The 14,820-nt window shown below is 44.6% G+C and overlaps 1 protein-coding gene and 1 long non-coding RNA gene across 3 annotated transcripts in view; both read left to right on the forward strand.

Annotated features, from left to right (window-relative positions):
- Nucleotides 1-14,820, forward strand: part of FBXW11 (F-box and WD repeat domain containing 11) — a 544,060-nt gene that overhangs the window by 134,154 nt on the left and 395,086 nt on the right. The gene's annotated exons all lie outside the window — the stretch shown is intronic.
- LOC144767094 (uncharacterized) lies at nucleotides 12,332-12,928 on the forward strand. Its single transcript, XR_013598060.1, has 4 exons — nucleotides 12,332-12,424; nucleotides 12,527-12,593; nucleotides 12,680-12,740; nucleotides 12,830-12,928. It is a non-coding gene; the product is annotated as an uncharacterized LOC144767094 (long non-coding RNA).

The raw sequence follows: 14,820 nt of genomic DNA on the forward strand, positions 1-14,820 counted from the left end.
AATGGCAGGACCAGATAAGGGATGCCTTTATCCGTTGTGTGAGGCATAAGACCACACACCCAACAGTTAGTTGTGCTCATTACGAGTTGGTGTTGGTGCAAGAGCTGAACAAAGGAGTTATTAATGAACTCCAATCTCCTATTTGATTCATGATCTGGCAGAGGGTGGAAAGAATGGGAGGAAACAGTAGGAGGAGGTATGGGTGATGCAGTGGGTGCAAATGTTACACGAAAAGAGAATAAAACATAACTTATCAAAAATATCATTACACTGAATAGCATAAAAATACACAATATTATAAAACTTTTCTTTGTCATCACGTTACACAATTTGTGTTTAACGTTCGTTCGTTTGGCACGTCTCTCCACATCGGGAAACTCCATCCTCTCTAAGGTGCTGCCCGCGGTGGGAGGTTGCCTCTGCTAAGGGATGCTTCTGTCAGTCTAGGGCAACTCCCTTGGACCAACCAGAACTACCGACCTAACGTCGTCAGCTGCACCCCAAAGACTTTAATCAACCGCGGCCCTAGCAGCGGAACCCGGATGGCGGTTCGAAAAACAAAAAATAAGCAAGTTTCTTAGATGGGAGAGCTGCACTTTCAAAAATAGTACTTGGGAGGAAAAAAAGAAATATCTGTTTATTAGTCCATGGATCTTGGTCTCAAATTGCAAAAGAAATTGTTTTATTAGTTCGTTTTTCTCGGTCTCAAATTATATCGTTGTTTTCCAGGTATTGTCTGATCCTGGAACAAGAGGTCAGGCTCTGTAGTGTTCAATCGATTGGATGGCGGCACAGCCTTGTGCAAAATGTTTTCATTTTCTCGTTCAGAGTCAGTTCCTTTTACATGCAAATCATTAAAAGGGACGGCATGTGGCACTGTTTTTAGGTTCTGGGTCAGCGACACCCTTCTGGACCCACTGGTCATAAGGCAGAGGAAAAGGGATTTTCTTACAATGGATCCCGTGGACCTAGTTGGCCTTCCCCTCCACCCGAACGGCTGATCTTGTAGAAAGAAGGACGAGGTGAGGCCCGGTCCACCTGGGCTGGTCGTTCTTCGTTCTTTGAAAGTTTGACAAGAATCCAGGAACCAGGGACAATGGCGTGACCCAGAGTGTCAGAGACCGGAGGCAGGGTGTTGTGGACCTGTTGATGCAAAACACGCAATTTAGCCGTCAATTCATACAGATAATCGAGCAAAACAGGGTGTTCCAGTTCACTAAATTTTGTGGGTCTAGGCACTCCCCATATGTTGGCTGGCCGGCCAAAAACTATCTCATATGGACTAAGTTTCACTCGTGAATGCACAGTCATTCTAGTGGACAGGAGTGCTAAGGGTAGAGCGTCAGGCCATTTAAGACCTGTGCTCGCTTGGATTTTGGCCAGTTTAAGTTTTAAAGTGCCATTGTAACATTCTACTAATCCAGCTGATTGGGGGTGATTTGCAGCGTGGAACTTCTGCCGAATACCTAGCCCTTCACACACTCTCTTCATCACACGGCCCACAAATTCACTTCCATTATCAGACCAAACCATTCTAGGCATTCCAAACCTGGGGAAGTACTCTTTCACAAGGGCTTTTGCTGTGGACAAGGCAGTATTATCTTTTAGGGGATAGGCTTCCACCCATCTTGAGAAGGCACAAACAACAACGAGTACGTATTTTAAATTGTTGCACCTCTCCATGTGAATGAAATCTAGCTGCAAAACCTCGAACGGATACGTAGGAGGTGCAAAATGACCAGCTGGAGTTGGGGTTCCCCTACCAGGGTTTTGCTTCAGACATACCATGCAATTCTTGACAACATTCTCTGCACACTTGGGAATCCCTGAATTCTTCCATACTGGGGCCAACAACTCGCAAATCACTTTCACGCTGATATGAGCCATTCCATGAGCCATTGTAACCACTGCAAGCACATATGCATCGGGTAACAACCATCTCTGATGCTCTGACAATTCAATCCAGCAACCATTTGCATCCATTCTACCCGTACTTTCTTTCCACGTGCTCAACTCTTTCTCTGTGGCCTCAGCTTGGATGGACTTCACACTCTCTATCGTGTCTTCACACATTCCAACATCACCAGTCCATCTTGCAGGGCCTGCAACATACATTCGGCTCATTACAATCTTTGCCGTTTCTTTCGCGATTTCATCAGCAAATGCATTTCCACGACCAACATCATCAGTCACCTTCTTGTGAGCACTACATTTCACAATCGCCATCTGCAGAGGCAAGGTCAGTGATTCAAGAAGCTCATTCACCAACTGACCATGCTGAATCTTAGCTCCATGCGAAGTCAGGAACCCACGTTCTCTCCACAATCGTCCAAAAGTGTGAGCCACTCCAAATGCATACTGACTATCAGTGTAGATAGTCACTTTCATCCCTTTAGACAACACACATGCTCTCGTGAGTGCGACTAATTCTGCTGCTTGAGCTGAATTATGTGGCACACGTGCAGCTTCAACAATTGTATGCAAAGTTGTGAGGGCATATGCTGCAGTCGTATCACCACTCGGGAGCTTGAAGCATGAACCATCCACCCATAATGTACCATCACATTCAGCAAGAGGAGTATCGGATAGATCTACTCTCCCTTTCTTCTCTTCCTCTGTTCTAAGAAAACAATCGTGCTGTTCTAAAACACCTGATTTCTCTACAATTGGCAACAATGTGGCTAGGTTTAAAGTACTGCACCTCTTTATGTGCACATGACTCGCTAGTAATGTTAATTCGTAACTGGACAATCGAGCACTAGTTAAGTGCTGTGTCTTGGTTCTATTTAACAACGTGTCTACTGCATGTGGGACCATCACGATTAGTGTATTATTCATTACTAGGCCAGCAGACTGTCGAATAGAAACAGCTGCTGCTGCTGTGGCTCTTAAACAACTTGGCAATGCTTTAGCTACCAGATCCAAAGTTGACGAAAAATAGGCACATGGACGCTGCCTACCTCCAAACAACTGAGTCAACACAAACAATGCACAGCCCTCCTTCTCATGGACATACAATGTGAAAGGCTTACTGTAGTTGGGGGTACCTAACACAGGAGCCGAACATAATGCTGTGCGCAATTCGAGAGAACTTTTCTGACACTCTTCAGACCAAGGAATGGGATTGGGTGTATTTTTACACATTAATGCCACCAAGGGTTTGGCCAATAACGAAAAATTTGGAATCCACTGTCTACAGTACGATGTAATGCCCAAGAAAGCACGCACTTCTCTCTGTGTTCTTGGCACACTCAATTTCGCTATTGCCTGAATTCTTTCTGGGGTCAGTTTCCTTCTCTCCTTCGATAAGAGGTGACCTAAGTAGGTCACTTCTTGTCGGCAATATTGCAGTTTGGAAAGTGACACCTTGTGATGAAGATCACACAGATGACGCAATAATGACAGCGTGGCCTTTTTACAAATTTCCTCAGTATCTGCAGCAATGAGCAAATCATCCACATACTGTACAAGAGTAGCACTTTTAGGTAAAACAATCGTATCAAGCTGTGTTTTTAGAGCTTGACTGTATATTGATGGACTTTCACAGTAGCCCTGAGGAGCGCGTTTAAAGCGGAAGCTGCGACCTCCTAAACTGAAGGAAAAAATATCTCTGCTCTCCTCAGCGATCAGGATGCTGAAGAAAGCATTCTTCAGGTCAATCACCGAAAACCAAGAGGCAGAAGCTGGAATCATAGTCAATAATGTGGTAATGTCGGGGACAACTGGGAATTGTGGCACAACTATTTTATTCACCTCTCTAAGATCAATCACGAATCTGTACACGGGTGGCTGAGAGGGATCAGTTCGTTTTAAAACAGGCAGAACAGGACTATTGCAAACGTTGCCTCGTGTTTCTTCAATCACATCCTTTTCAATTAATTCGTAAACGATCGCTAGCAAAGCTTTTTCACCCTCACTAGATATCCTATATTGTGGAATTCGTGGCATTTGAACATTGGCTTTCAATGTTACAACATATGGTGGAATTTCTAAAAGGCCCACATCATTAGGACCAGTAGCCCAAAGAATATCTGGAAGAAACGACAATTCTGCTGGAAGTTTATCCCTCGACAAATACATTGGAGAAACCACTTTCTTGCCTAAAGTAAGTTGTACTCCTGAAGGAGAACAGTACAAAGTCGCATACAATCTTTTTAATAAATCCAATCCTAGCAAGTTTTCACCACAACCTGTTGTCAGAATGAGGGGTGCTTCGAATTCGCAAGGACCAACAGAAAGAGACAAAGGGTCAGAAATCGGATTTCTAACTGGGGCGCCAGAAAAACCTACAGAAACGTTCATTTCGCCAGACAAAGGTGCGCCAGGGAGTTTGGAGTGCATAATAGAACTCTTTGTAGCACCAGTATCCAACAGAAAAGGCTCTGACACACCTGATGTAATCACCTCAACGTAAGGTCCACTCTGATCTACTGGAACTGAAACAACTCCCTCTCTTTGTCTATGGCTATCCTAGCAATGATTACCCTCCAAATACTCATCTTCTGTATAGTAATCATCAACATAGTATTGAGCTGTCCTGTCAGATGCGTTGTTCTGCTGATCGAACCTATTCATAGAATTTTGTGGTGGAAGGGGACGTGCGTTCTGGGGGACGTTTCCACGTCCTCTACCTCTAGGCGCTTGCTGAACACCATGACCTCTTACACCAGAAGCACCATTTGCACGCTGTAACAAAATAGGACAACTATACTTGAAATGACCCTCTTCTTTGCAATATGAACACTGGTTGGGGCCTACAGGAACACGTGGCCGAGTGTACTCGACTCTTTGCGAGTTCCTCTGATACTGTTGAGGCTGCTGGAAATTATTCTGGTAGTGATTCTGGCTACCATTATTCTGATTACCACCACCACGTGGCGGATATGCTTGCTGTAGCAAAACCTTCGTTTTCAACTCCTTAGTTTTCTTTTCTGCTCTATCTTTCTCGTCCTTGTCTCTATTTTCGTAATATTGTGCAGTAGCCAATATCTGGGCTGAAGATGAGACTGCCCAAGAACTTTCTGAATCCTTTAACTTTTTACACAATTCTGGAAGCAGATTGTGCACGAATTTATCGACAAACAATCTCTGACCACCTTCTGTGGTCATATCTTGACCGCTGTGGTCGACAAATGTTTCTTCAAACCTGGTGAAGAAATCTGAGACGGTTTCTTCTTTCTTTTGCTTGCATGCAGACAACTTATCCCAATTTACACGTATTGCAGGCATTATCGTTTTCATGTAATCAACTATTTTACCAGGGAGTTCTGCTATCAAAGGCTCAGGCTTAGCACCACCAACTTGTCGGGCATCTGCAGCGGCAATATTAGCCCACGAGTCACCTAACTCCTGATCATGATCTATATGACGAATTTTACCCCATAAAGGCTGTGGAACAACATTCCCAAATAGCATATCGATATCGGCTAAATTCATTATACATCACCCAGCAGTTTGCGACAACTCTTTGTAATACCCTGCAGGATTCTTACGCGGATCAGGTAATGTCTGTTTAAGGGCTAAAACTTCAGCTCGCTTCCATGGGACATGTACCCATACACGCTGAAAGTGTGGCAGAATAGGTGGGTCAACAGATGTGTCGCCCTCTCTCCATTGTGGGGGAACTTCTCTCATGGGGTATTGTCGCGCCTTTTTCCTACTAGATGCATTAGGCTCAGATTGTGACCCAGAACTGCTCCCCTTACTCCGATATGATGACAATATTTCAACCGCTTTCTCTACATCGGGACCTACAATCATGCCCTCTCCTAACTTAAACCGTACACGACACAACTCTTGCGGGTTGAATTCCAGATCATTGTCTTCCAAATCCTCACAAAGGAAAACACACATCTGTTCGAAAACATATCTCTGCGTCGGTGCTTCCCATTGATGGAAGACTTCCATGACAGACTCTACATCATATTTTACAGTGTCCATAACCCATTTCCGTGCTAAACGATTCAATGAGTCTCTCTTGATAGTCAGGCAGTCGACTTCGCAACTGTCTTCGTCCCAAGTTAGGGGTCGTAGTAGGCGATCCAAAAAGAGGTGTGAAAAGGTTAGTAACAGTGCTGGCCATTTTCTGCCGAATGGAAGGTGAAACTGAAGGAAGAACGGGTGGAAAAATGGGGTGAGATAAGGCAGGGGCAGAGATAATAGCAGAAGAGGCATCAGGGGAAATAGAAAGAGCACTAGGCAAAATCGTAGAGGGAGCATTAGGAGAAGTAAAAAGTACAGTAGGCAAAATCGTAGAAAGCACAGGTGGAGCAGATGTGGTCGGTGGGCCTGGAGAAGGCTGCACCGTAGGGACAGGAGTCAGCTGAAGAACAGCTGGTGGGTGCTGCGGAGGAACAGGAGGCGTAGGTGGCATAACTAAAGGTTGCGGGGGTGCCGTGGCATTTTGCGCATAGGGGGGTGGCGAATTTAATAAATGTGACATTAATGGATCTTTTTCACGCTCTTTTGCTGCCTCTTGCTGAAGAGACGGCAAAACTGGATAACATTTGTCCATTGCCATTTTACGTTGCCTGTGCAACTGCTCACTCATCTGTTCTTCTTCATTGTCTTTAAACTGTATAGCAGCTTGCATTACTGAGAGTCCCTCTTCTCTCTTATTTTTCTTAGCTAATTTGATTTCCTTTTGTTTGGCTTCTTTACGCCATAGGCGGAAAGAGTCAAACATCGCCGGCCGGGCTTTCTTTTTGAACAGTTTAACTTCAAGGTTGTCTAAGATTTCGGTATCAAAACTACCATATTGGGGCCATTTTAAAACACCATCTTTCCTGGTGTATTTGATCCACACTTCGTTGTATGTGATTGGGCCTACCCCATGTTTGACGTACAATTCGTAAGTTGGAGTTCCAACCGGAGGAACCAGACATGAGTCCTCCAATCGGGAGTCACTATTATTATAACCAAGACAAAACAAATTTCCAAGTCTAAGACTAGGCATCTTCGCTCTCTAGTCTAGTTCCAAACTTCAAAGGATTATCGATTACGATATTTCTCGTGAATACACGAGTCCTTCGGTTTTGGTGCTTGCAAGTACCAACAATTATCCCAAAGGTTCCCCAAGATTAAGACCAACTAAGGACTGGGAGACGCTCCACTTATACTTAACTGAGATATCGATGACGTCACCAGAAGACTCGTCTTGGTGTTTCGCTCTACAAAACTTCAAGGGTCCAAATCAGGGCGATAGCCAGGGCAGCAGTCCTCTGTAGCCGTTGGGAAGCGGGGAACCTCGCAGCAAAGACCTTCGGACCACGTCGACATGCAGGGGTCGATGAGGTGGTTGGCCGTCCTCCAGGATTTCCACACGAAGCTCCTCACGAACCTCTGGCTGACTGGTACCACTGGAATCGCCCCAAACGTTGGGCGCCAGCTGAGGTACTGGGTTTTTAAGAACCGGCACAGAACCGGTAACCCAGCGGTGTCAGGGTACACCCAGAGACCTAGAGTTCTTCCTGATTTAGACCACAGAAACTCAGTCTTCTAGGTGAAGTCAAGGATCGATTTTTATTGGTTGCAACCAAAGTAACAAGTGTCCTAGAAGTACAACACACAGGAAGTATGTTCTCAGGAGACTGCTCGAATTTACAAAGTCAGGCTTCTCTCTTTATACAGAATATTCAGCTTCAGGCAAACATTCTTCGAATTTGCAGTATATCATTTACATTTCTGTGTTATGAAGGAAAAGCAGAGTCATGATGACATGTACATATTTCACGCCGTGCTGCCCATAACAAATCACCCGGCGAGGCCCAACATTTCATCAGATATCGGTGGACCCCCAATAAAACAGGCACCTCCCCACCATAAAGTAAGTGAAGCACAAAGAGTAGAGACAGTTGGGAGCAAGATACGGCAGGTGTGCGCGCTGAAATGGTTTTATGGTTTGTTGAGCCTTGATGCTATCTTGTTCCGCCACTGGGAGGGGAACTGACCTAACGAGTTCGGCCTGGGGCAATGGTTCCAACTTGCACAGGTCATAGAAAAGTCGATTAAGGTGTACGTGTCCTTGTGGAGTTGAATTCAGCTGGATTAAGGTCTATGTAAAGGGCAACACATAAATGGAAGCCAAGGGTTCAGAATGCAAATGACGATTTTAAGGGGAAATTGTCATTCGAATATGCTGAAAATATTTGTACATGGTGTGCTCGTCATTCTCGTTTTTTTTATACCACATTCGTCATGTTTCGACGAAGTTTAATTCTCGAGTCCAGAATAATTACACGAGTCCAGAAGTTTCAGAACCACAGGAAGGTGAAATTTATGAGTCTGAAAACTTATTTGAAGACTTGTGTGAGGCAAGTGGACTGGACACTTCTCCGGAGTGGGATTTTGCGTCTTGGAAAGCTTCTCCTTCAAAGGAAGTCACACCTTATGTTGTAATCAAGAAGGCAGCTGAACTTTTGGATTTACAGCTCCCTATGGCTGAATACTAGCCTAATCTGCTTACAGAGGTGCTTCACTCTCCGTCCTCTGTGGTTGAGCCTCTCTTGCCCTTCAATGATGTCCTAACGGAACCGATACTTGAGGTTTGGCGCAATCCTCTTTCTACTTGTGCAGTTTCTAGATCTGTGTCCAGGAGGTATAGGCTTGCCCCAGGGGACCCAGAGTTTATTTCTTCTCATCCCTCACCTCAGAGTTTGGTGGTGCAAGCTTCATGTTCAAAACAGTCTGTGGGTTCCTTTCCTCAAGCTCCAACTGACAGGGATTCAAAGAAGCATGAGCAGTCTGCGAAGAAAGTCCTCTCGTCAGCAAGTATGGCTTTGAAATCCACCAATGCAACATGTTTGTTGGGTAGATACATTCACACCCTTATGGACTCTGCCAAGCAGATTCTTCCTAAATTATCCGAAGAGGACCGGGGTAATTGAAGTGAAGTTTTGGCGGACTCTCAGGCTGCTGCTCGCCAAGTTATCCATTCGGGCTTGGACACTGCAGATTCAGTGGCAAGGGTGATGGGTTCATCTGCTGCTACTAGGAGACAGTTACAAAAAGAAATGGTCGGTTGCACAACATATTAATAGTTCATTTCATCAACAAAAGAATTTTTCAAAGGTACACAACAGTCATGTTCTAACCAAACTGAATTTAATTCAGCTGTAAGCAGTGGTATTCAATTTATACACAGTTATATAGTATTCGATTCATACATTACATAACGCGGAATTTAGTCATTATTCAAAATAGTGCTCATTGAGTGTAAAAGGAGGGGTTCCAGATTCAGTAGGGTAGGGAGTGGTTGGAATAGATGGAGGGACATAGAAAAGGAATTGTGTCCTGTGAACAATTCAAAATTAGTCTTGAAGCATTTCCTGTCTATAAAAGATCACTCTGTTCCCTATACAAACAGTACACGCAAACCAAAAATGGCAAATCCTAGCGTGACGTGTGTGTTGTAGAGTAATGTTGTCGACGTTTCGACCCCCTTCATAAGGGCGGGTGATTCCTCAGTTTGGGGTCTTCATCAGGACAGTGAGCAAAAAGTGAGCACCTACGGGAATAGATACAAATATCACTCAGTAGGGTGAAATTAAAAAGCTATAAAAAGGGCATAAATGATTCCTATTCTTGTGTACCTACATTGCGTCAGGCGTAACATGGAGTCCCACCTCAGTTGAAAACTGGCGCCGTTGTCTGTGTTCTGTGAAAGAGCAATTGACATTTAGGAAGGTTGGGGTCGGGCAGGTCTAGAAGGAGACAACCCACAAAGGAGATGTCCTTACTTACTAGATTCTTTAAAATTGTCCGCCTTGGGTAGATGCTGGCAGTCCCAGGTAGGGAAATGGTGTGGGATCTGTGGATAAAAATATATCCATGTATCTCTGTGCCATTGGCAGCAGTGCACAGTATTCCAAAAACAGAGGGAAATTAAATGGTACAGAAAGGAAGGACTTACTTGGAATTATTCCTTAATTTCGTTTTGATTGGTGTGTTGTCAGTCCAACACCAACTTAACGGATTAGTCTGTAAAAGGTTCTCACATCATCTGTGAAACACCAAAATATACAGTGAAAATCATTGTATGGAGCTTCCTAGATGGGCGACACTGTGATAATGAAGAATTCACTTAAATCAATCTAACAGTCAGGTAAATATTCCTAGCTGCATCTCCTCCGGAGGTAAGAGGGGACTACAAAGTATAGTAAAGCATCATGAGTGCGGCAGCGTTAGGAGATCTGGTGTTGCTAGGTTACCAGAATGCTAAGGTATCAAAAAACGCCATGCGTCTAACAATAGATCGGGGTGTTTTCAAGACCTCGAGTACGAGGGCACGCTAATAGTTATTTTTAAAGGATCATGTGGACGAGTACTAGTAGCGCTAATGGAATTCTCGCCCTGCAGAGCGATCCCCACAGTCTCATTATGATCCGTACCTGTTCCGTGCTGGAGTGAATCCGCGGCATGGAGAGCCGGCGTCCACACCCACAGCCTCAGATATGCTAGACGTGGGAGGCGTGTCTCATGGGGCGTGTCCAAAAGCCTCGCGGTGCCGGCGCTGGATGCTGCTGCCGCCTGCGGGGACATACTGCGCATGGGCGCCGGGGGAGACACTGTCCCGTCCGTGTGCGCGAGTGTCTCATATATCGGCTTGGTAACAGACACCCAAAATTAAATGTTAGTGGTTCTAACCGGATGTTGACGTCCATACATGGAAAAATAACTGATTGAGCTCATATAATTTCCATGTGAACTCGCGTATCACACAGCGATGTACCTCAGGTCATATACAACACAGGGGGAGACTATTCACATAGGCATGTCCACCCTCTGTTCAGAAAGAAAGAAATCACGGGCAATTCGCCACCAGTTTGACATTGGTAAGGCTGACTGCACGGGAGGCCACCATGACATAGGGGTCTATCCAATGCAAAAAGCCGATGATACCACCAATCGAAAGCGCGTCACATTACCACAGTATTAAACATATTCATTATTCAAAATGCATATTCAGACATTGACTAGGTGTTAAACAGTATTAAACACAGAGTGCTAAGTTGATATTATTAGACATTGTCTTAGTGGATTGTGAGTCCTCATGGGTTCCTGATTAATAAAGTTCATTCAGATGAGACATATCATAGTACACCATTTCTGTACATACAGCATTTACAAAAATCAGGGATCACTTGATAGTCCCGCTAGCTGGGAGTAGGTGGCATCAAGTTCATTAAGACCATTCTCCACAGTGTCCAGAGTGTACATCCATTTACATTCACGTAAATTCAGTAGCGAATTTAGATCACCCCCTCTGGGTCCAATCTCAATTTTCTCAACTACCAGCCATTTGAAGGATTCTGGAGTGTGGGCTTTGGACATAAAATGTTCTACCAGGGGGACACCTAGTCAATGTCTGAATATGCATTTTGAATAATGAATATGTTTAATACTGTGGTAATGTGACGCGCTTTCGATTGGTTGTATCATCGGCTTTTTGCATTGGATAGACCCCTATGTCATGGTGGCCTCCCGTGCAGTCAGCCTTACCAATGTCAAACTGGTGGCGAATTGCCCGTGATTTCTTTCTTTCTGAACAGAGGGTGGACATGCCTATGTGAATAGTCTCCCCCTGTGTTGTATATGACCTGAGGTACATCGCTGTGTGATACGCGAGTTCACATGGAAATTATATGAGCTCAATCAGTTATTTTTCCATGTATGGACGTCAACATCCGGTTAGAACCACTAACATTTAATTTTGGGTGTCTGTTACCAAGCCGATATATGAGACACTCGCGCACACGGACGGGACAGTGTCTCCCCCGGCGCCCATGCGCAGTATGTCCCCGCAGGCGGCAGCAGCATCCAGCGCCGGCACCGCGAGGCTTTTGGACACGCCCCATGAGACACGCCTCCCACGTCTAGCATATCTGAGGCTGTGGGTGTGGACGCCGGCTCTCCATGCCGCGGATTCACTCCAGCACGGAACAGGTACGGATCATAATGAGACTGTGGGGATCGCTCTGCAGGGCGAGAATTCCATTAGCGCTACTAGTACTCGTCCACATGATCCTTTTAAAAATAACTCTATTAGCGTGCCCTCGTACTCGAGGTCTTGAAAACACCCCGATCTATTGTTAGACGCATGGCGTTTTTTGATACCTTAGCATTCTGGTAACCTAGCAACACCAGATCTCCTAACGCTGCCGCACTCATGATGCTTTACTATACTTTGTAGTCCCCTCTTACCTCCGGAGGAGATGCAGCTAGGAATATTTACCTGACTGTTAGATTGATTTAAGTGAATTCTTCATTATCACAGTGTCGCCCATCTAGGAAGCTCCATACAATGATTTTCACTGTATATTTTGGTGTTTCACAGATGATGTGAGAACCTTTTACAGACTAATCCGTTAAGTTGGTGTTGGACTGACAACACACCAATCAAAACGAAATTAAGGAATAATTCCAAGTAAGTCCTTCCTTTCTGTACCATTTAATTTCCCTCTGTTTTTGGAATACTGTGCACTGCTGCCAATGGCACAGAGATACATGGATATATTTTTATCCACAGATCCCACACCATTTCCCTACCTGGGACTGCCAGCATCTACCCAAGGCGGACAATTTTAAAGAATCTAGTAAGTAAGGACATCTCCTTTGTGGGTTGTCTCCTTCTAGACCTGCCCGACCCCAACCTTCCTAAATGTCAATTGCTCTTTCACAGAACACAGACAACGGCGCCAGTCTTCAACTGAGGTGGGACTCCATGTTACGCCTGACGCAATGTAGGTACACAAGAATAGGAATCATTTATGCCCTTTTTATAGCTTTTTAATTTCACCCTACTGAGTGATATTTGTATCTATTCCCGTAGGTGCTCACTTTTTGCTCACTGTCCTGATGAAGACCCCAAACTGAGGAATCACCCGCCCTTATGAAGGGGGTCGAAACGTCGACAACATTACTCTACAACACACACGTCACGCTAGGATTTGCCATTTTTGGTTTGCGTGTACTGTTTGTATAGGGAACAGAGTGATCTTTTATAGACAGGAAATGCTTCAAGACTAATTTTGAATTGTTCACAGGACACAATTCCTTTTCTATGTCCCTCCATCTATTCCAACCACTCCCTACCCTACTGAATCTGGAACCCCTCCTTTTACACTCAATGAGCACTATTTTGAATAATGACTAAATTCCGCGTTATGTAATGTATGAATCGAATACTATATAACTGTGTATAAATTGAATACCACTGCTTACAGCTGAATTAAATTCAGTTTGGTTAGAACATGACTGTTGTGTACCTTTGAAAAATTCTTTTGTTGATGAAATGAACTCTATTAATATGTTGTGCAACCGACCATTTCTTTTTGTAACTATCTACTGACCCAGGTCGGTGAACCAAGGGTTTACCCCATTATCACCTACCGCTACTAGGAGACATGCATGGTTGAGGTCTTCTGGATTTTCACCGGATGTGCAAGTTGCCCTTTTGGATCTTATTTTGACGGCTCTAAGCTTTTTGGGGAAAAGGCTGACTCTGTTTTGCAGAGATTTAAGGACAGTAGGACCACAGCGAAATCCTTAGGATTACAGTCTCAGGCAAGAGGCTATGGCTTCAGGAGATACCGTGGTTTTGGGAAATCTTCCTTTTGTTCCTGTCAGCCGCAACAACAACAACAACAACAGAACCCTTTGTATATATCCTACAGAGGTAAAGTCAGAGGTAGCCTTAGTGGAGCTGGACGGCAGCCCTCTTCCTCCTCCTCCTCCTCTACCTCCCCATCTCCTCCCGGTAATGCAGGAAAGCAGCCCTAGATCCAACATCCTGAATCATGTGGGTCCTGTGGGAGGTCGGCTAACCTATTTTCTACAGGATTGGAAATTAGTAACTTCGGACCTTTGGGTTTTAGTAAAAAATGGGTACGCCCTTCCCTTCAGAGAATTCCCTCCTCCTTACCCTCCTTGTCATGGGTTTTGCACGGAGGATCATTTGCTTCTCCTTCAGACGGAGGTTCTTACCCTTTTACAAAAAGGTGCGATAGAGGTGGTTCCGGAGCAGGCGAGGGGGCAGTGTTGCTACTCCCGGTATTTCCTTATCCCCAAGAAGGATGGCAGATTACGTCCTATCCTGGACCTCAGAATCTTGAATCTGTTTCTCAAACAGGAGAGGTTCAATGTGCTCACCCTAGCGCAGGTTCTTAAAGCACTGCATATTCAAACAATAGGAGTCAAGAGGGACATAAAGGACCAGATCGCCCTCCACTCAATCAAGCAATCCTCAAAAAATTGACCCAGTCCTCAAGGCAAAACAAAAATGTGTAACTGTAAACAACTATAGATTGTCAAAAGAGCATTCTAATTATATTTCTAGTTATAGAAATTATAACTCTGTTTCAGTCCATTGCCAATGCTAAAACTAAGCCCATCTCTGATAAACAGAAACCCGACCAACACAGTTCAAACATCCACTAGAAGGACAACATTTAGAAAAGGTGTGAATAGCTAGATGACACCTCACGGGCGCACCACCAATGGGACCCCTGGTTGGTACTCACCAGGTTGGCCCTGTTCTCATCATCGGTGTCAAATAGCTTAACGCAAACGTGTCCGAAAACCCAAAGTAAAGAGGAGGACAGTGAATGGTGCAGTGTACACACAACATATATGTGACATGGACTAACAACGTTCAACATATAACGCACACAATACTGCGCAACAAGATACAACTCTATCTTTATTTATATTTTCTTGTTGCATTGCAGTAAACATATATTATAAAAAGGGGAGTTATGAATACTACCTATCGTCTCATACTCAGCCCGTAGCCGACATGTTTCATTGCCTTAGGTATTGTAT

This window comes from Lissotriton helveticus, chromosome 7, assembly GCF_964261635.1.
Source record: "Lissotriton helveticus chromosome 7, aLisHel1.1, whole genome shotgun sequence".
NCBI lineage: Eukaryota > Metazoa > Chordata > Amphibia > Caudata > Salamandridae > Lissotriton > Lissotriton helveticus.